Raw genomic sequence first — 21,165 nt, forward strand, 5'->3', positions numbered from 1 at the left:
CAGTGGGACATTAACAGGCTGTTACTAGAATACTTTGCTTTGCATATTATATACTTTAATGTTTTTTCGACAAAAAATACCGAGAAAAAAGCACTATGCACATATGCACCTATTAAACAGTAATTGAGAAAATTTGACGTCACTCTGACTTCAGAAATTCATATATATATATATATTTGAGGTACTAATAGCTGACTGAATGAACGGTCACTGACCTTTATCCCATTCCTCAATCTCTATTTGCTTACAGACGCTTTAATCGTTACTGTTATAGATGTAGTGACAATACTCAAGTTTGAGCTCCTCATTTACATTTACCCGATTCGTAAACAGCGATATATGCTCAGTATTTGATCCAACCTTGACCATACGTTATGGGCGTGCTCATGTCACATAAATTTTGATTGAACCAATTGGATCGGTATCAAAGACAGAGCAAGATATACATACATATTATATCTAGATATATATATATATATTATTGCAGGTTTTCAGTTTTGCTGGGCGCTAGTTTACAGTTATAACTTTATAACTATCTATAATGGTTCTCGGGAATTTTCCTGTAGAATCCCAAGCTTCAAAATACTTTTAATTTATTTATAGTTGAAATGAAGTAATAGCCTGTAAATGTTCAGTAGCTGGGCTAAGGAGTTTCTCTCATTCTGAAGAGAAGATTTGGGGCTTAAACGATGAATACACTTGTGATAGAGTTTCGCGCGACACATGCAAGTTTCCTTACGGTGTTTTTCGTTAAAACTATAAATTAAACAAAAATTAAGTTCGAAAAAAATTTATAGTAAGCACCACTGATTTTCATTCTGCCATATGTTAAAACGTATATTCCACGCAGCGCGGTGGAATATTCTCTTAGCCCAACAATGGGATATTAACACGTTTATTTTACTTTAGATGGTAATGGTGAATTTAAGCTTATAATATAAAAAGCTAATTTGAATATACACATTATGCACAGTTAAAAAAAAACTATGTTTTTGAATTTCTTTGGACGAACTCTTTAAGTTATCTGAATAGTTGAGTGCCTTTGACACAAGGGCAATCGACTGAAACTATGTGGGTTGACAAACACTTTCCGCATCCGTTCCGTTGGAAGTTTCATCTGTAATGAGATGAAAATAGTTCGTCAAGAGTCTTACATGTTTCTAAAACAGATTGTTAAAAAGTTTTTTGATTTGTAATACATCTTACACTGTACAAGGTAAATACATTAGCATTTTCAATTTCAGCAAGTTACATACATAATTTACATCATAATAAAAATATTTGAGTTTGCCTTGCATGTCTTAACATAGATATTGTATAATTTACGAAATTGTATCATATTTATTTGCCACGAGCGCAGGATGTGGCGTAAATATTGTGTGTAAGTACTGTATTTGTCCAGCAGTCAAAGATGAATTATAATAATTGTTCATAAAATATTCTGCCACCAAATAGCAATAATTTCTATTGTGAGGTGAGTAAGCTAGTTTTACTACAGCCATAAGAGACATAACTTCTTAGTTTCCAAGGTTGGTGGTACTTTGACGATGTAAGGAACTGTTAATATTTCTTACAGGGCCAATGTCCAATGTCAATCACTTACCTTCAAGTGGACTATTTGCCTTTCGCCTATCTATTATATATAAAAAAATACATGTTATAATCGTACTATCATTCATTCTAACAGGCAAAAAATTAATCTCTGGAAATAACACCTATTTGTTGTATGGTTTTTTTTCTGTTACACAATAATTTTTAACATATGATCCATATGTCAATATAACAAAGAAGAAATTAATAAAAAGATCCAACGCAATATTAGGGTAAATAAATGCTTTGATATGACATTAAAACAAATATCGTTTTCTTCACTTTGAAATGGGAAAATTTAAAACAAACACCGTAAACAGCCTTAGACGTTCGTCTTATTTATTTCACGCAAGATACATACGAGATACACGCGATTAATTTTCATAGAATTTACATAATTTATATGAACGTTATTTAAATAAACATCTCATAAATAATTCACGATCATATGTTGACTGATTTAAAATTAATTACAGTTCCATCTCGACCCACTTAATCGGGATGCAAATTGTATAATTGTATTGGGAATTTGAATAAAGAATTTCATTGACATTTTTATTTTTAATCCAATGACTCACTCACGTTTTACAAACAAATTTCTCAATTTCTCGCCTCGACTGAACCGTAAAAACTCGTTCAATTTATATTTAGTTATTTGATAAAGTGTTTTGTATGCGTCCTAGTTCAAGGAGGTTGTTGTTTCAATTTAAAACGATTGCTATTCAACGACTTACTGAAAATAGCGAAGATCTTTATAAGTTTTTCGACTCAGGATGTACGGTCTGAACGACCCACACAAATTTTTCACCACTCAAATCGATTCTGCGAGCCAATATGGAGGTGAGTATTATGTATCTATTTAAAATTCTGAGACAAAGTTGAATAGAAATAAACTGCCTGTTTGGGTAGATTAGGAATAAATTATGGTTTTATATTTTTTCTTAATATAAGACAAAGAGATTTATTGAAATCGTTATCTAATAAATCAATCTTCTCTTATGTAAAACTACCGTTTTTTTTAAGTTATGTTTTGTAATGATAGGCTAACGTTTAGAGGTTATTCCATCACGTTATTCAAATGCGGCTTGATACACCAACCAACGTACATGTGACAGATTTTATAGAAATCATTCAAGTTTCTTGTTTTACTTCAATGTCGAGAACGAGATTAATTAATAAACACAAAATAAACATGTAGTTAGTTCGAATGAAATTTTTTTTGTTCTACTTTGAAAGATGAGTGTAAGATTATTTTACTTGACCGTTGCAGATTAGTATGTAGTCAAGTTATCAAAACAATCACTTTAAATATACATGGTGGTGACTATAGATTTGTCAGTCTAACTACCTATTTAGACTGATTAAAATGATTTATAATTTTGTACATTTATATTTTTTTGTTTGTGTTTCTAAATATATGGTTTTTTTTAACCTTCTCCTCAAAAAGATGAGAGGAGGCCTTTAGCCCAGCAGTGGGACATTTACAGGCTGTTACGGGATTACGGGGACATATATATTTTTTTTGTTTGTGTTTCTAACTATATGTGTATTCTAAATGATGTTAAAAATATAATTGCGATAGGATTAGTAGAAAACGGATACAACACTCGAAATAAACATGACATATGCATATATACATATATTACGTAAAGTTCATGAATCCGTATTTCCTCGACCGACGTAACGCTCACCTACCAAAGTCCGTCTCGCTGAACAAGAGTTTCGTTAATTAAAAAGGCTTATTTCATTAAGTTGAGTAGTTTGACGTACTCGATCTTTGTAAACGACTTTGAAATTATGGAATCACTTCTACGGAAACTTTTCGTTACGTTACATTTAGTCAGAGTATGAATAACAACTTCCGAATATTATTAAAACAAGGTTTTCTTTATTTTTTTGAACCTGTGTAGCTTTTATCAAATTTATTATATTATCTTAAAGTATTTACATTAAAGCCTTAAATGTTTCCTTACATTCGTTTATAAAAGCTTTGTTCAACTTTAGTTTTCTTTGTGAGTTGAGTTTGAGGACTAGCTCTAAACATTCTCATAAATAACTAATAGTAATTTTTTTTTAGAACCAAACATTTATTTACAAAATTTGTTGCTTATGTTGTTGACCGTTGAGAAGTTCCTTCGTCTGAATCTAATCTTGATAGAATTAGGTCATGCTTTCTATTAAAATGCATTCTCATTCTAACTGAACCCTTTTTTCATAGATTAGGTAGGCAGACGAGCAAATGGTAACTGATCACCAACGCCCATAGACATTGACATTGTAAGAAATATTAACCATCGCTTACATCGCCAATGCACCATCAAACTTGGAAACTAAGATGTTATGTGTACTAGGCTCCAAAGTCTTGAACATCGACGTGTGGTTGCATCACTCTCAGTCTTCTATCGGATACATTTCGAAGAATGTGCTCAGGAATTTCACGAACTGATTCCTCCAGCCCCTTTTTACTATCGAACGGCCACGCAAACGCGACCAAAGCGCCATAGGTACACAGTGGAAATTCCCCGCCTACGTACGAAGCGCTTCGTGTCTACATTCATCATTTGCACTGCGAAACTATGGAATGCTTTGCCTGAGTCTGTATTTCCTGATAGGTACAATGTTGGTGTCTTCAAATCCAGAGTAAACAGGTTTCTTATAGGCAAGCGAGCTAAAGTCATGAATATTTGACTATCATCGACGTACTTGTATGATTTTTTTTTTGTTATACTGGACTGCTCATATATTTTTCTTCCATAAATAATTAATCGATTATATTTATTAGTTAACAGTAAGTAACATCATTTCATTTTAAGCTTAATGCTGCTCAAATTACATTCGCTGTATTTGTTACAGTCGTATATAGGCAAGTACCATTAAAAATTGTGGTAAGTGAATGGCGACTCGAGTCGACTGTACGTATTGTTCGTACACGCGTTGTGGAATTCTTAGCGTTAGTAAATAAATAAAATATATACTGAATAAATTAGCTTTCTAATAATGGAAATCATTTAATATTTTCATGTTCAGTTATTTCAGAGTTTATCGACTACAAGCAAACAAATCTTTTCTCTTTATAATATTATTAAGTACTCTATACTCGTATGTTATATGTATAGAGTAAATATATATACATATATATTCTATATATTCCAAATTACATGAAAAAACAAAAAAAAATTGATGTAACATGCAGATTGGTTAAAATTCAGAGTTCCAATATTCTGACCAATCACAATAACTTCCTATTGGAAAGTTAATATAGAAATGCTACTAATCCAATCATATTTCATGTACTAGGTTTGCAGGATTGCGAAATCGGGTAACTAAACCAATTTTCATTATTTGGATTGAAATTCCAGTAACTTCGACTTATATGTGAAAGTTAAGCTTTCTGGTAACAAAATTTCTCCGACGTCCGTTTGTACTACACAATCTCGTATACTTTTTAAGAAGGTTAGATATGGACGCGGGCGTTCAAGTACTTGGTGGTGGATTCGTTGTAAGCTAATATACTTCATATTCTGTCTAACATCAGGACTAATGGTTAGAATTCAGTAACAGCCTGTGAATGTCCCACTGCTGGGCTAAGGCCTCCTTCCCTTTTTTTGAGGAGATGGTTTTGGAGCTTATTCCACCACGCTGCTCCAATGCGGGTTAGTGGAATACACATGTGGCAGAATTTCAGTGAAATTAGACACTTGCAAGTTTCATCACGATGTTTTCCTTCACCGTTAAGCACGATATGAATTATAACACAAATTAAGTACATGAAATTTTAGTGATCTAAAGCTTATGCACAATGAGATATTTCATTAATCCAATCGCAAATAGATTCAAAGTCATTCTATTTAGCATACTAAAACAAATAAATAGTGAAAAGATAATAATATATTTTATTTATATTTCTGCGATGGGAGTCGCGACAAATTGTGCTTCTTTATACGTGAGTAAAACTCATATGTCACAAGATGTGAGTATAAAGATCTGTATCACTGCTCGGTGAATTCTACTTTATACGATACGTCACGGTCGTGTGCGTGCGAAAGAAAAATTTATTTTGTGCGAAATACGCGATCGGAATTTAAATTTTCAATGTAAGAGAATATTGAAGGAATCATTTCTTACAAAATAATAAATATAATAAGAGAAAAGAAAAAAAAAATACAACAATGGGATTTGTTTGTTAGAAATTTGATTTTAACTTGAATTTCAAAGACAATTAAGTCCATTTCAAACGACAATCAATCGATTCTGTGATTGTAAGCTTTTAGTACCGCTGTTGATATATATCTATATTTTATTTTTAATTATTAATTTTAGGAAGTTACGAACAAATGGGCCTGTTGTTATGTCTCCTTCGTCTATAGACATTAGGACTACTAGGAGAACAAACCACTTCTTACTCGACATATATAAGCATCTTATAAAAAGAAGCCTATGGCTATTTACAACCGAAACATAAAAGATTGTTATGTCGTTTATGTCTTAATACACTGACTTTCCTTTCAAACTCAGAATGATTGAGAACGGAGAACATCAACAATGATCGATTTTGTGTTCTAGGAGGACATCTAAGTAATTATTATATATATATATATATATATATATATATATATATATATATATATATATAATATATATATATATATATATATATATTATATATATATATGTATCTATATACAAAATTACATATTCATAGAATTGAGAATGTGTAAAAACGATTTCTTCGCCAATTATCATATAGATAAAAAACTAAATAAATAAATAAGCGTATGTTCTTGAACGTTTGTGTCTATACATTTTGGTGACCTGCAAAAAAGATAGGAATCCCTCAAAACTCTCTATCACTATGAGGTAGAGTAAAAATAAATCACCATCATGAGCTCTATCAAGAATCAAGGGTTCGTATCAGGTATCAGTCAAATTCCGGAGTAAACCTGCATGTGTCTAATTTCACTGAAATTCTGCCACATGTGTATTCCACTAACCCGCATTGAAGCAGCGTGGTGGAATAAGCTCAAAACCATCTCCTCAAAAAAAGGGAAGGAGGCCTTAGCCCAGCAGTGGGACATTCACAGGTTGTTACTTTAGTTATTCAATAATAATTGATTGATATAATCAATATATAACTATATAAAAATTATATCAGTTCTACTAGGAGCAGAACAGTCATACGATAAATATACATAAACGATAATAAATATGTCATGAATATAATCCAAATTAAGCAATGGCAAACTTATGGCGCATTGTTACTATAAAATATAAAAAATATCATAACTGTTTTATCAAAAGGTACAAATTTTTAGTTGAGAAAACACCCGTGGGTACTTTAATGTTTTACGCCATCGATTCAGAGGCAAGCATTGTGTTTTCTAGAAATTTATATAGTATTTATCACTTGTTTAGTATTGAAGAAAAACTTTATTATACCACGTGTTAAAAGAAATGTATATACGTCAATTGTACATTAGAACATGGAACTTGAATAAGTAAAAGTTTACTATCTTATTCTTCTGTCAGCTCTTTATTATAATCTTCAAGGCAAGCATAAGCATCATCTATTAAAGCACTTTTCATCTTAGAGTTTCAATACTAAGGTCTGTAAGCGTAAGCCTATAGTAAAAATAGCTTAGCTCCTACTTACTACCATGAGTACTCGTTAAATAAAATTGGAATTACAACTTTAGGTGTAACTAAACCCACGTCACACATTGGTAATTTGGCCAAATTGATTAATGTTCTTTTCACATTAATTGATGTCCGCCAGCAAGTCGGTCTGGGTAGGTTTCTTTATCACTAAGTAATTAAAGCCTAGCAACAGAGACAGTGTTACAAAACTGAATGAAATAAATTTATTTGTTAAACGTTAATAAAAACAGCGGATTAAAAGAAGAAGAAAAATCGAAGCTAAAGAAAATAACACATTTTTTAGAAAAACAATAATGTTATAACTATAATCTAATGTTGCGAAAGAATAAAAGAATACAAGATTATTTTTTTGTATTATGTCTTGATCTTGTATATCTCCTTCTGTAATTACTAAATTAATATATTAAATACCTTAACTAATACGCCTTTACGTCTTTGTAATATAGACGTGAATTTCACGCCAACGCTACATACGATAAGAAAAATGGAATTAAAGCTCAATCCTCAGCTTTAGTCAGCTCCTCGAACAAACAAAGAGACAATGTAGGTTTTTGTTTTTTATGTCATTATTCGAATAATGAACATTTTTGCACTGGACTATTAAGTACAAAGGTCCGTTAATACAAGAAGTTGTTAGAAAACTTTAGTAACAGCAGGAAATAATATTTTGTTGGTATGAGTTAATAAATATAGGCTATATTTAATAATTTACCCAAAACAGGAGTCCCTCAAATAAAAATGTATTCAAATTTAACAAAGAATACTTGACCGTTTTCAAGGAATTACTAATATTCTTATTATTTACTCTGTCCTATTAAATATCTTCTAAAATAATAATTGCAAACGTTTTCTGCTCATTGATACTTTCTGGGACAGTAAACGTCAAAACAATTGATTAGCTATTTATTGTATAAATGTATCTCAAAGTGTTAATTTTTTAAATTTGTAATTAATATATGATCAGGTCAAAGACAAAATAGATCGCTAGTGTGACCTAAGTATCATGTATATATTAAAAGTTAAAGACAAAACCATACAGACATAGAGTTAAGTTCCATTATCTTTACTTTTTGTCAATCAGTAATAGCTCTTGTGGTTTAATAATTAATCTATATTACGAAAATATATTATTAAATTTTAACACTAAAAACCTATAGGAATTGAATAATCCGGTAAAACTAGTTTCGAATTCAGCGTCACTTGTATTCGTATTGGCTAACTTGTCGGCAATTCTAAGTTGAAAGTTACTTCAACAGATGGTACACGAAATATTGTGACATCTGTCTCTAGACGAAGGCTATATATCAAAACTTTCCGCAAAATTCAATACTAATGAGAAATATTTATAATTTTAGATTTCCTCATATTTTACGCGGAAGTTGGTTTAATACCGCACCACTTGCAACTCCTTTAGAGAATATTTTTTTTTTCATAAATAGAAGCCTGAACACCAATTTCTAACTTCAAAACTGAAACGAACTTCCACGCTAACTTTCATCCCCTTAATTTAACCCATTTAGAAAATTAATTATGCTCACCTATGATATATAAGAATTGCTATGTGCTATGTGATGTGATGCTAGTGATAATATTATACAATATACGTGTTAAAACGCAAATTATACTACTGAAAATTTCTGGAGCATTGATTACAAGAATACGTACACATAAATGCGCATGTTGGATGCATTCGGGATGGTTGGCGTTCTATGGGGGAGGCTTTCGTCCAGCAGTGGACGGCAAAAGGCTGAAAAAAAATGCGCATAGGCACGCGCTTACATACATAGGTAGCTTCGTTAATTTTTTCTATTAGCTAATTATTTTGAAATTGTAACGCATTGGTATTTTGTGGACGTATTCAGTGGGGCAATGTTTGTATTCTTAGCGATAACGGGACATTACATGACGAATATGCTTCTGAAATTTAATAAGTGTGTGATTTTAGCGTCTTAATTGCCCATCACATAGTAATGATCACATAAACACGTTATTAGTCTTATACCAATTTTCTTCACTCTCATGAATGAGAAGGCTATCCGAAGCAATGAAAGAGAGATGAAGCGCAAATCGTTTCAATGCACAAAATATAAAAGAGACAGAAACGAAACTATTTTGTTTTCCAAAAGTTTTATTCTTACATAACATATACATTTTTACACTTGTTAGTTTTTTTTTTTTTTTTTTTAATTACCATACATTTAATTTTACTGTTTTATCTATTTTATATATATGTTCACTTCCAGATTAATTATTTGTGGAAACTGTATTGGCATGTGTGTTATTTAAGGTTTTTATAAGTTTTATGTAATATAAAATATGCTGTTTGTTTCACTTACTTACAAATAAATAAATAAATAAATAAATAACATCACTTATAGAAACGTTGCACTTAAGCCGACCTTGAAAATTCGTTCGTCTAGAAACTTCGAAACAGTTGCAATATGAAGCGAAAATGACGTATTGTAGTGTTTTTATTTATTAATATATTCTTGAGTTTGAAAACAGTGAAACAGTGTTTGAACTATTGTGAAAGAATAGTTAGTTGAAGTCAAAGTTTTAATATTCACCATTCACAACTTTACTGGTGGTAGGGCTTTGTGCAAGCTCGTCTGGGTAGGTACCACCCACTCATCAGATATTCTACCGCAAAACAGCAATACTTGATATTGTTGTGTTCCGGTTTGAAGGGTGAGTGAGCCAGTGTAATTACAGGCACAAGGGACATAAAATCTTAGTTCCCAAGGTTGGTGGCGCATTGGATATGTAAGCGATGGTTGACATTTCTTACAATGCCAATGTCTAAGAGCGTTGGTGACCACTTACCATCAGGTGGCCCATATGCTCGTCCGCCTTCCTGTTCTATAAAAAAAAAAAAAAAATTCACAACTTTCTCAATACTAGATAATTAAACTAAAGCACTTATAGTACTGGAGCATTAAGAATCTGCTTTATGTAAACGGTTTTATAATAAATAATTTATTGCATCCCTTGGCCTAAATTAAATATTAGAACATTTTTTTAAATAAATAATCGATATTGTATTTTACGTCCCAAATAATACACAATATATACTTTTAACTAGTCGCATTACATACATCCAAAAATATATTTAGAAACTTCAATATTTTTTAACTGTATGTCGCGGATTCAAATGGATTTCCTTTTAAATGGCCACCATTGTCGTTCAACATGTTGATTTTAAATTTTATTTTGGCGCTGTCCTGAGAGCAAGAGACCAAGAAGCCAAGTGTGTCACACGACAAACAATCACACGCACTACTGACGGATACAACATTATATTTCCATACTTCCATCATCTTATCTGATCTTATATTTTCACAACTTGACGTCTGACAACCGACCAACCTATATGACATACATCACGTTGTGTGGTGTTGCTATTCTAATAAGTGGCGTCGTATATTTATTTATTTATTTAAGAAACTTACAGCATAATATAACACGTAAACATTTGATAACAAAGAAGTCTTACATAAGCCAACAAAGTTTCCACTTTAACATTGAAACATGAAGTGAACCTAACCAGAACAAGTTATTTAGCAAGTATATAAAATAAAGTATTAAAAAGTAATTTAAAAAGCAGAACAACAAAAAAAAATACGATAAGAATGTTAATAACAAATACAGTTTTTTAAGGTTTCTAAAAACTTAAATAAATTTACGTTAAAGATATCTATCTATATGAGGGTAACGTTTATTATAATTGTCAGTTGCTCTTACCAAAAAGCGATTTTTAGCACAGTTAGTTCTACACATAGGAACATAAAAGGTATGTTTTGAACGGGCAATGGAATGTGGACACTTGATATTAATATTGTTGACTAAGTTCATTGAATCGACGTTGTAAAGAAAAACCTGATTTTTGCATTCCCTACGTTTCTCAAGCGACAAAATATTAAGCTTTTAAGCTTATTAATAGAATTAGACCCAAACTTACGTGTTATTCTTCTAATAAATTTATTCTGTACGTTTTCGATAGCCACAATATACTTTGAGTATTGTGGATTCCAAGCTGTTGAAACGAATTCCAATTGTTAATATATTGTTAATGTATTGATATTTTTAGTCTCTTCCCTGGCGAAATATGAAACCCAACATACTGTAAGCTTTATTCACATGCCTGTCAAATATTAAATTAGAATCTAGAAGCGCTCCTAGGCCCCTAACCTCGGTTATCCTCTTAATTAAATGATTGGAAATTGTGTATTCAAATAAAATTGGATCTATTTTCTAGTAAATGTTATAATATAGCACTTATCAAAATTAAGATGTAGCCCGTTATATGAACAATATTCCACTAAAATATCTAAATCATTTTGCAAATTTGAGCAGTCATCACTTTTTTTTATGATTTTAAATAGTTTAGTATCATCAGCATATATATCAGAAGAGTGTTAGGATTTTGAAAATTTTTCAGTATATCATTAAAGAAATGTTAAACAATAGGGGACCGAGGTGAGAGCCCTGAGGAACTCCAATGTTATGGGGACAAAACTAGAGATGTGTCCTTTAACAGCTACTGCTTGAGTTCTGTCACGGAGATAGGATGTTATCTATCTTAGCAAATCGCCGTGTATACCAGTATATTCGAGTTTTTTTAAGTAATAACGAGTTTGGAATTTTAGCAAATGCTTTTGAGTAATCAGTATACACAGCGTCAACCTGATGTCCTCTCTCCATAGCTAAAAGAACAACATCCAGAAACTCAACGAGATTAGACTCAACTGATCTTTTATTCACAACTCCATGTTGTTGGGTAATGAGCAGAGTTTTTATTATAGGAAACAGAGTATCGTAAATAATCTTCTCAAATAATTAAGGTATGATTGACAATATTGAGATTCCGCGATAATTTTTGACATTATGCTTATCTCCATTTTTAAAAATTGGAACAATAAGGGATTTTTTCCAAACAGTATACCCGCTTAAATTTATTATCTCTGACATATACAATTATTTATGTATTACAAATCTTCTCAGTGTTTACTGATGCGAAACATCTATTACGCGCACGTAGGTGTATGACCGACACGTACATATATCGTGACGACAAACCACATGACGCACTCTTATGCCATCATGTCGCCTACCTGCCGCCGCACCCCTAAATGTGCGTGGCAAGAATACTATATTCTTCGTAAGTACATATTATTACAACACAACAATAATAAGAAAAATGTTGTGATTTTGGGTGTATAATTGTGACCATTTTTATTTTGTTACCAAAGCTACACATGACGATTTTGACTTCAAACAATTGAATTCGACGTGTAATTGCATAAATAATTATAAGGGGTTATATTTTTACAACATAGTTTAAGTTAGTTAGACCGCTTAGTCTATGGAAATTAAATAACAATGAAAGAGAAATTTAAAGTTGAGGTACTTCTTTCTAACATTAAAGCGCTTTTAAGAGCCAATTTATGTTATTAATCTTTGCTATTAAGCTACTTACGTTTCTGCCTGAGTTATTGCATATAATTAGGACAAGGCTGGCCGTTAGCGAAGATCTTTAATCAATTAATCTAAATATAGTGTATTCAATAGGCTCTTCAGGCTGCGGCCTTCTATTGACGGTTGGCCATAGAAAATTCGTTGTAGCAAATATTCACGCAGCGTAAATGTCGACGCGTTTACAATTAAAACTTCCAAAATTCCATATATTTATATGGAATTGTACCAAAAATGCCACGCGCAGCGGCGACTGGCGGCACGAAGTGAGAATGTTGCTGCACTAATCTTACGACCCTCAGGCGATGCGACTATTGATAGAATAGTCCAAAACCGAAATCGCTTAGTTATATATTCGCCGAGAAATAATAGACATAGAAATAATTCATTTCAATCATTTGTATTGCTCCTTCACCCGTCACGCCGTCAGTTTTCGTGGTCAGGCGGTAAATGAGATACGTAATAACTGACGTTAGCGTAAACTTCAGATTGACATTACAACCGCCTTAAGTCAATGCATATGTCAATCACAACAATAGTCTTTTTTTTTTTTATAGAATAGGAAGGCGGACGAGCATATGGGCCACCTGATGGTAAGTGGTCACCAACGCTCTTAGACATTGGCATTGTAAGAAATGTCAACCATCGCTTACATATCCAATGCGCCACCAACCTTGGGAACTAAGATTTTATGTCCCTTGTGCCTGTAATTACACTGGCTCACTCACCCTTCAAACCGGAACACAACAATATCAAGTATTGCTGTTTTGCGGTAGAATATCTGATGAGTGGGTGGTACCTACCCAGACGAGCTTGCACAAAGCCCTACCACCAGTAAAGTCGATAAAAAGTATCTCGCATTTGGTGTTTTTATTAAATGTTGAATTTTTGAACGACGATTATATTGCAATGGTTTGAAATAAGGAGAGTCGCAACCCACAGCGTTTGCACGCCGCGTACGAAGTCAATATGTAATAAGCATCATGACGGTGGGAGGACAACAGGACGCGAGGGTGGGAGCGCGCGTTGGCCACAGTGACAAGTGACTGTTGTAGCGCTAAGTTGTTTCAGACGACAGACGACACCGAACGATAAGACTGAATGGGTTTGATAGTCCCGCTACCCGTTCTCGTACCCACCAACCATAGCTCGTTGCCAAGGCCCATAGTGTAGCTATAACGCGCGGATAGGAACGTTTAAAAACTACGCCCGCTAGCTCATTCGGGCCCATCGCGCTAGGCGCTGGCCTTAGTCATTACACTATGGACGCAAACGGCGGTTTCATAGGCTTGATACTTCGCGCCCGTCGTCGCAATCACGCAAGGCCGTCAATGTGGACGCACACTTACGGTGTTACATTGCAAGCGGCCGAAGACCATAATAAAAGTCACAAGCATTTGTAGTTTTACAATATCAATTAAATATAAAACACCACCGATTTGTAATGTAGATTCCAACGAAAAAAAACTGGTATGAAATTCAGTAATTAAGTACTATTTTTTATCAGTCATGTTCCATGTATATATCCTGCAACGAAAAACTTATATAATCTTATAAATATTTATGTAATATTTTGTTAATCTATTTAAGATATTTCAATCGAATTACTTAAAATGCTACAACTAGTCAGAATTGTCATTAATTACTACCATTCATACAAACAATATATATTGTTATATTAATGTGTATATATATGTTTTTCTCTAAGTTTTTATTTATCCTATGATCATAGTATCTTCCAAAACGATTTTGTTCACGACGACGAAACAAAATAAACTCCAATCCAAAAAGTTCCAATCGAAAAATCTAATAGAGTATAAATCCCTTTTCGAAGCGAAATAATTTCATTAAGGTATATTATATTTCGGGGTAGATGATAGTTCCAGTATGAATTAAGTTGTGTATTTATAGAAACACCTTCGTTATCGCAGGCGTCAACCTAAGCGTTACGTCGAGACGACTGCTTCAATGAAGGGATTATTCGGAAGAGTTCCCAAAGAACTTAAAGATAAAATTCATTTTTATTTTATAGGGGATTTAATGTAAGAATATATTCAATAATCTTAAATGTAATAAAATATTTCAAAATAACTGCTCTTTTTTTAAGTTAATATGGCTATTTGCGAGTACCACCCATTTTTATAATTTTAATATATTATGCGTATAATTCAGACATTATGTACGTTAAAATGGCTGATTTTGAAGCATTGTCGTCACGAGTTGATTTCCACGCTAGCGAAGCCGTGGCTTTTGCTAATAATATATTATGTGCCTTGTAGAAAACACAGCATCGCATTATGAAGAAGCAGTGTCGACTCACCTTTATTGTTCTACTTACTCTCGTTTGTCTTAAGCCGAATCCATAGATGTTCATCCTCTACCTTATTTAAAATATCTATGGTCTGTTACCGCAAGGCGGGAACCGGCCTGTCAAAGTCACTGCGTGTGTTACTCGCCGCCAAGTTGTGTACGATTTGTAATTTTTAATAAGTTTAAAGTTATAAAATGAACGAAAACGAGCCGAACGTAGTGATTACTAACGAAGACGGGTCGGACTCAGATTCGTCTGCAAGTTCTTCTCTAACGGAGAGTGAAAGGCCTTCTTTCAAAATAAGAGATTCTAAAGAGGACCCTCGCTTGGAAGCGGAATGTAGGATTTTTATCTAACATCTATATGCAGAGTCTCGGCGGCTCTCAAAATAACCAATCACAACAATCACAGGTGTCAAATAATCAGTGTTCAAACGATTCATTTTTAATTCTTCCTCAGGCTACGGATATATTTCTTAATTTAGGCCAGGTAGCAATTGATATTGATGCAACGAAGTTAATAAAACCAGCTCTTCCGGAAAGAGTAGTGACAAAATAAAGCTACTACAAAATTTTGGCTTACCAACCTGGCGTAATGTTAGATACTCTAAGTCATTACAATCTTTTGCTGCCACACCTGGCTTTACTAGCTTAGTAATAAATGATGAATTATGCCACCTCAGTAAAACAAAGGATTATTTAGTAGGCACTGAGAATGTTATGGCTGCCTTATCAAATGTTCGAGAGTAATGATTTACTTCGTAGTGGTTTGCAGTCAGTAGTTGACTGGGCTTTTAAATCTCCGGAAGAATTAAAAGCATCAACCCTTTTAGAGAAGATTGCCTCTGCAGTTGGTAAAGGAACATCATTTTTTAAAAACTCTGAGGACATATTACAAATTGTATGTGGTAAGCGGGCTGAGTGTATAGAAACTAGAAGGGAGAGGCTAATTAAAGAGGTATCTAACAAGTGCATGCAGCTTCTACTTAGAAATATTCCTTCTTCAGAAACTTGTTTATTTGATCAAGTTAGATTAAATAAAAATTCAGAATTTTGGTGGCCCGCAGCAATGGTTAAATTCTCTTGTGTTAACAGAAAAAAATTCAACAACATAATTTAAGAGGAAATACCCTTCTCGCTCAGCCCAAAACTCATTTCCTAGCTCTGTCCAAAAGAAACCTAGATATGAGGCTCCTCGGAGGAACCTTAATTTTCAAGGTAATGAGTGTAAGGTCAGAGGCAAAGGTAAAGGTAAAGGTAAAAAATCCTCTTTTCATACCTTTGATCAATCGAGACAGTGACGCTAAACAGGGATTCCGAGGGGGGCAATTAAGAGATTTCAGGAAAAGATGGGAGGAGCTCGGAGCAACACCTTTTATTCTGAAAGTAATATCGGGGTCTCGGTTACCCTTTGTTCAAAGACCTCCCTTAGTATACCCTACACCAGTAGTAGCACAAAGTTGTGCTACAAAACCGTCTGTACAAATGACTTTATAAATCGAGGAGTCTTGGAATTTTAGAAAGACCAGTTTCTTTGACTCCCCGTTTCTTCTCCCGGGTATTTCTAGTAAAGAAAAGCGATGGTGGCTTCAGACCCATCTTCGACCTACGCCAGCTAAACAGATTTGTGAAAACAAAACATTTTGAACTTATCAGCCATGCCACCATACCAGAATTCCTTCAACCAAGCGATTGGTTGGTAAAAGCCGACATATCACAGGCTTACTTCCATCTACCTATTACTGCCTCCCACAGACCATTTCTGCGCCTGTTTTACAAACAGGAAATGCTTCAAATGACCTCACTGCCCTTTGACCTAGCATCAGCACCTCGGCTTTTTTCAGCAGTCACTTGCTGGGTCGCGGAGACTCTACGCAAGAGAGGGATGCGAGTTGTGGATTTTCCTAGATGATTTTCTCTTGGTACACCAGGACCCTTCCAAGTTGGCATCACAAGCCTCGGAGGCTTTGGAGCTTTTGGAGTCCCTAGGATGGAAAATCAATTACATGAAGTCAACGTTGACTCCAGTGAGATCCCTGGTCTTTCTAGGCATAAATTGGGATACAGAGCGGAATATCATGTCTTTTCCGACCAAGAAGCAGACATCAGTTGAACTTTGCATGCTTCGTGATACCGAGGGGGAGACTTCACTGTCGGCACCTACAGATCTTTTTAAGACAATTCCCTCGCAATCTGCCAAAAACAAAGTTATTCTTCCCGCGGAGGGCGATGACGGATTCACATTGGTGGCTCGGAGCCGTTTATCTAACAACCCCCATTCACTCGATACCCGTATCCCATTTTAGGCTACAAGCATTAATGCCGAGAGATTGATACACAGGAACGCGAATTTGACTATAATTTATTTGATAACTTTAAAATAATTTAATGTGATGACTTCATTGTGATTATATTGATCTCATAAATACTACATATTAAGAGAATAGGATTAGTTTGTTAATAATTAATATTTATAATTATTTTCAATTATTTAATTTGAGTTTATTAAGTTTTTTGTTATTTTGTTTATACTTCTGTTTTTTATTTCTAATTGCAGTGTAATACTCATTTATTTTGTTATTTTCTGTTGCATTATAAAATATTAAACCAGAATGGGTTTAAATATAGTGTATAAAATAATTTCTTTTATATATCTCAAATTGCAGAATATTAGGTATATAAATAAGAACTTTTCTGTTTGGTCAATTTAATTTCAATTGCAGGAGAATGGCAATTAATTATTATTTTTTATAATAGAAGTTATTTTTACAGAATAAATAATTTTAGACTGATCTTAAGTTTTTTAAATTGTTTAATATTAGGTCTAAGGTTTAAACATATTAGTAATTTAATGTTTTAAGTCTAATTCAACATTGCGTGTGTTTGTTTGTCTCCACCAGATATCAAACACGTCGTCTTCGTAATGCGATGCTGTGTTTTCTACAAGGCACATAATATAAACTTTTTACATAACAATAAAACGGTTATTATGTGCCGAAAGAAAACATAGCATCGCAGGAATGCTCTTCCTGGTGAATACTCCATTGACTTTGACAGGCCGGTTCCCGCCTTGCGGTGACAGACCATGAATATTTTATATAAGGTAGAGGATGAACATCTATGGATTCGGCTTAAGACACACGAGAGTAAGTACAACAATAAAGGTGAGTCGACACTGCTTCTTCATAATGCGATGCTGTGTTTTCTTTCGGCACATAATAACCGTTATATTGTTATGTAAAACGTTTACATAAAAGTAAATATTTGTTATAGTTTTGATTGTCTACGATTTAACTTAAATTTAATAATGATTATATACTAAATCTAAAGTCCCTCCTCCTCTTTTTGATCTTTTCACATCACGATGTTTCAAGCGGGTTACGCTGCGCAATCATCTTCAAGATTTCGTCACCATCACATCCTGTAACCGAACAGCCATCTCGCATTAAATTAATTTACTCTTAACGATCATTGTGACAGATTTCAATAAACAATAATAATTGTGCTCACACTCATTAATTTTTATTAATATTTATTAAATATAACACCAATCGATTTAAGTAATTACAGTTTGTGTTTTTTATAATAATGTATTTTCTTTGCAAAAAAATAGTTTGGCATATTATATAAATTAATTTATTTATTAGGTATTAGGTATCAGATCAGTATCAGATTGTCTTATACGCCACCTGATGGTATATAGTCACCACCGCTCATAGACATCGGCATGGTTTGTGTAATATTTGCGGCTAACATTTGAACCATAACTAAAGAGTCTGAGAATTTATGAATACCTCGTTGTATATGAAACAAATAACAAATTAATACATTTTATTTATTAAGTTTTGGTTAATAAGATAAGTTTTAAGTGAAAATATATGATATAATTATATATATAATATAATTATGTAAATTTCGTTTTGGTTCGGCGTTTAAGTAAGTTTTTGTGACAGTTTCCGTAATTCAATAAATCTGGAATCAAAATATGTACTTTCAGGAATCTTACTATTCATGTATTGCAGACATTTTTATTACCAGGTATGTTACACTGATAGTGTGCCCCGTGGTCGATGTAGAATGTGACCGAATGTATGCAGGTTACCAACAACTCTAATAAAAGTGTACTCGACTAGTTATTGACAAAAAACTTTTTGTTGTTGTGGCTACTAGACTGGAAACCCAAGTGTTATACGAGTAGATATAAGTAAATTTAAAGGACAATTTAACCAAAAGGATCTCTGTAAACAAGTCGCTTACACCGAGGCGACTGCTTAATTAAGATAAGGGTGCGAACAGCCCTTTAATTGCGACCAAACCTATAATTAACGTTTGACAAGAAATTGATACCAAAAATTTAAGCCCCTGAAAATGCGTTAATTAACTTCAAAACGTGTTTTGGGTTATTTGTTAATCTTATAATGTTTAAGAGATGAGAAATTAATTTCCATGTTTTTAATTATTTGCATTCGGTACCATAATATTCGAAACGTGCGACATAATTATCATAATAAAACATTAAACACAATTTAATCTCATAAAATATTATTATACATATGTAGTCGGGTCGACCCAGCCCTTTCGGAGGTGATGATGATGTCATCCTGACCTATAAGGCCAAGGTGAATTTCTCAAGAAAGACTTTCTATCTGCACAGGACGTGATGTAGTGAATAAGTGTGTTTACCCTTTATAATTTGACGAAAAATCCAACATGACAGGAAGGAGTTCAGGGGCCTTACTAACAGATATATATGATAATGAGAATTTCTTTTTTTTTGTATATACCAGGAAAGTAAATGACTCCACTCCACCTGATGGTAAGTGGCAGCGGAGTTCAAACGCGACGACGGCCTGTACAGTCGGAAAGAATGTTTTGCACTAGCCGCGCCCGTTTTGTCGGCTTGCGAGATGCCTCTTCACGCCTCGTTTGAAGGAACCCAGGTTGTAAGAGAAGGAGAACACGTATGCTGGAAAAAATATATTTTTAGTGGTGCGACAAAGAAAAGAGTTGCCAAATTTTTTCGTGCGCGATGGAATTGATGTCACAGTTAGGAGGTGACAATGAGAGCTAGCACGCGTAGACTTGTGAAGGAAGGGGGAAGCAGGAATTAGAAAGAATAATTCCTCAAAGCACTCAACGTGATACATCCTATAGAAAGCGCTTATCGCTGCTATCACTCGACGCAATTGTAAAGGCTCGAGGTTGTTAGTTGTTGTCAACGCAAGACCACACCTGCGTTTTATATAACAGGAGCAGTTGTTGTGGCTCTGATGAGATGAATAAGATGAATGAAAATTTCTCGGTAGATCCACCCAATAACTGTATCATTGGATCCCAGAATCTGTGACAGTCCTATAAGTTACTCACGACCAACGAGGTATTTATATACATAACATAGGCATATAGGTAATTTACAAAATATTTTACAAAAACCTATATCATTACAATTATAAAGATAACTAGTGTAAAGGTAGTCTATTCTGACCATTGCAGAATTTTCGGTAGTGGTGATAGCTATTTCAGAAAATAACGAACTTTTTCCTCTCTATTATAAAGACTTCTAAAGTTTGGGCTGGTTGGTGGCTAATTTTTATCGTATATTTGTAAGTTTAAGGAACTAGGAAAATTATAAGCACATGAAGCTTCAGTAGTGTTTGTCCAGATTTGAATTCGCAATCTATCAATTCTACTATATCGGCTCTCAAGGGCCAATAAAACATATCAATTAATAGCAGAAAATATGTTTGGTACTCGTACGTTTTATACGTTAAGCACAAGCGAATATGAAACTAAATAACTAAAATTTTAGATTTACTTACGGTAATTGGTTTATTGAATTATTTAAATATCGATTCTATGTATGTACGATTTCCTTGTAAATTTCAAATGTTGTCTAAATAGCTATATTAAATGGTAATATTATATTTGCTGTAATGACTTCTTCCAACTTATTACCAATTGTGTGCCCTAACTCAGTATTTTATCCATTTTTTAATATACATTGTGACATACAGTCAGATATGAGACACAAGATAACTATATAAGGCTGCAGACCCTGAGGTCCTGATTTCAAATCCCAACTCGGGCCATTAAAAAGTTATTGGCTGACGAAATTCTCAGTAGCAGCCCGTAATCTGG

At 33.5% G+C, this 21,165-nt stretch overlaps 1 protein-coding gene across 2 annotated transcripts in view; it reads right to left on the reverse strand.

Annotated features, from left to right (window-relative positions):
- The window catches only part of LOC126775553 (histone deacetylase 3), a 398,376-nt gene that overhangs the window by 135,829 nt on the left and 241,382 nt on the right, over nt 1–21,165 (reverse strand). The gene's annotated exons all lie outside the window — the stretch shown is intronic.

The sequence above is a fragment of the Nymphalis io genome, chromosome 18 (genome assembly GCF_905147045.1).
Source record: "Nymphalis io chromosome 18, ilAglIoxx1.1, whole genome shotgun sequence".
Taxonomy (NCBI): domain Eukaryota; kingdom Metazoa; phylum Arthropoda; class Insecta; order Lepidoptera; family Nymphalidae; genus Nymphalis; species Nymphalis io.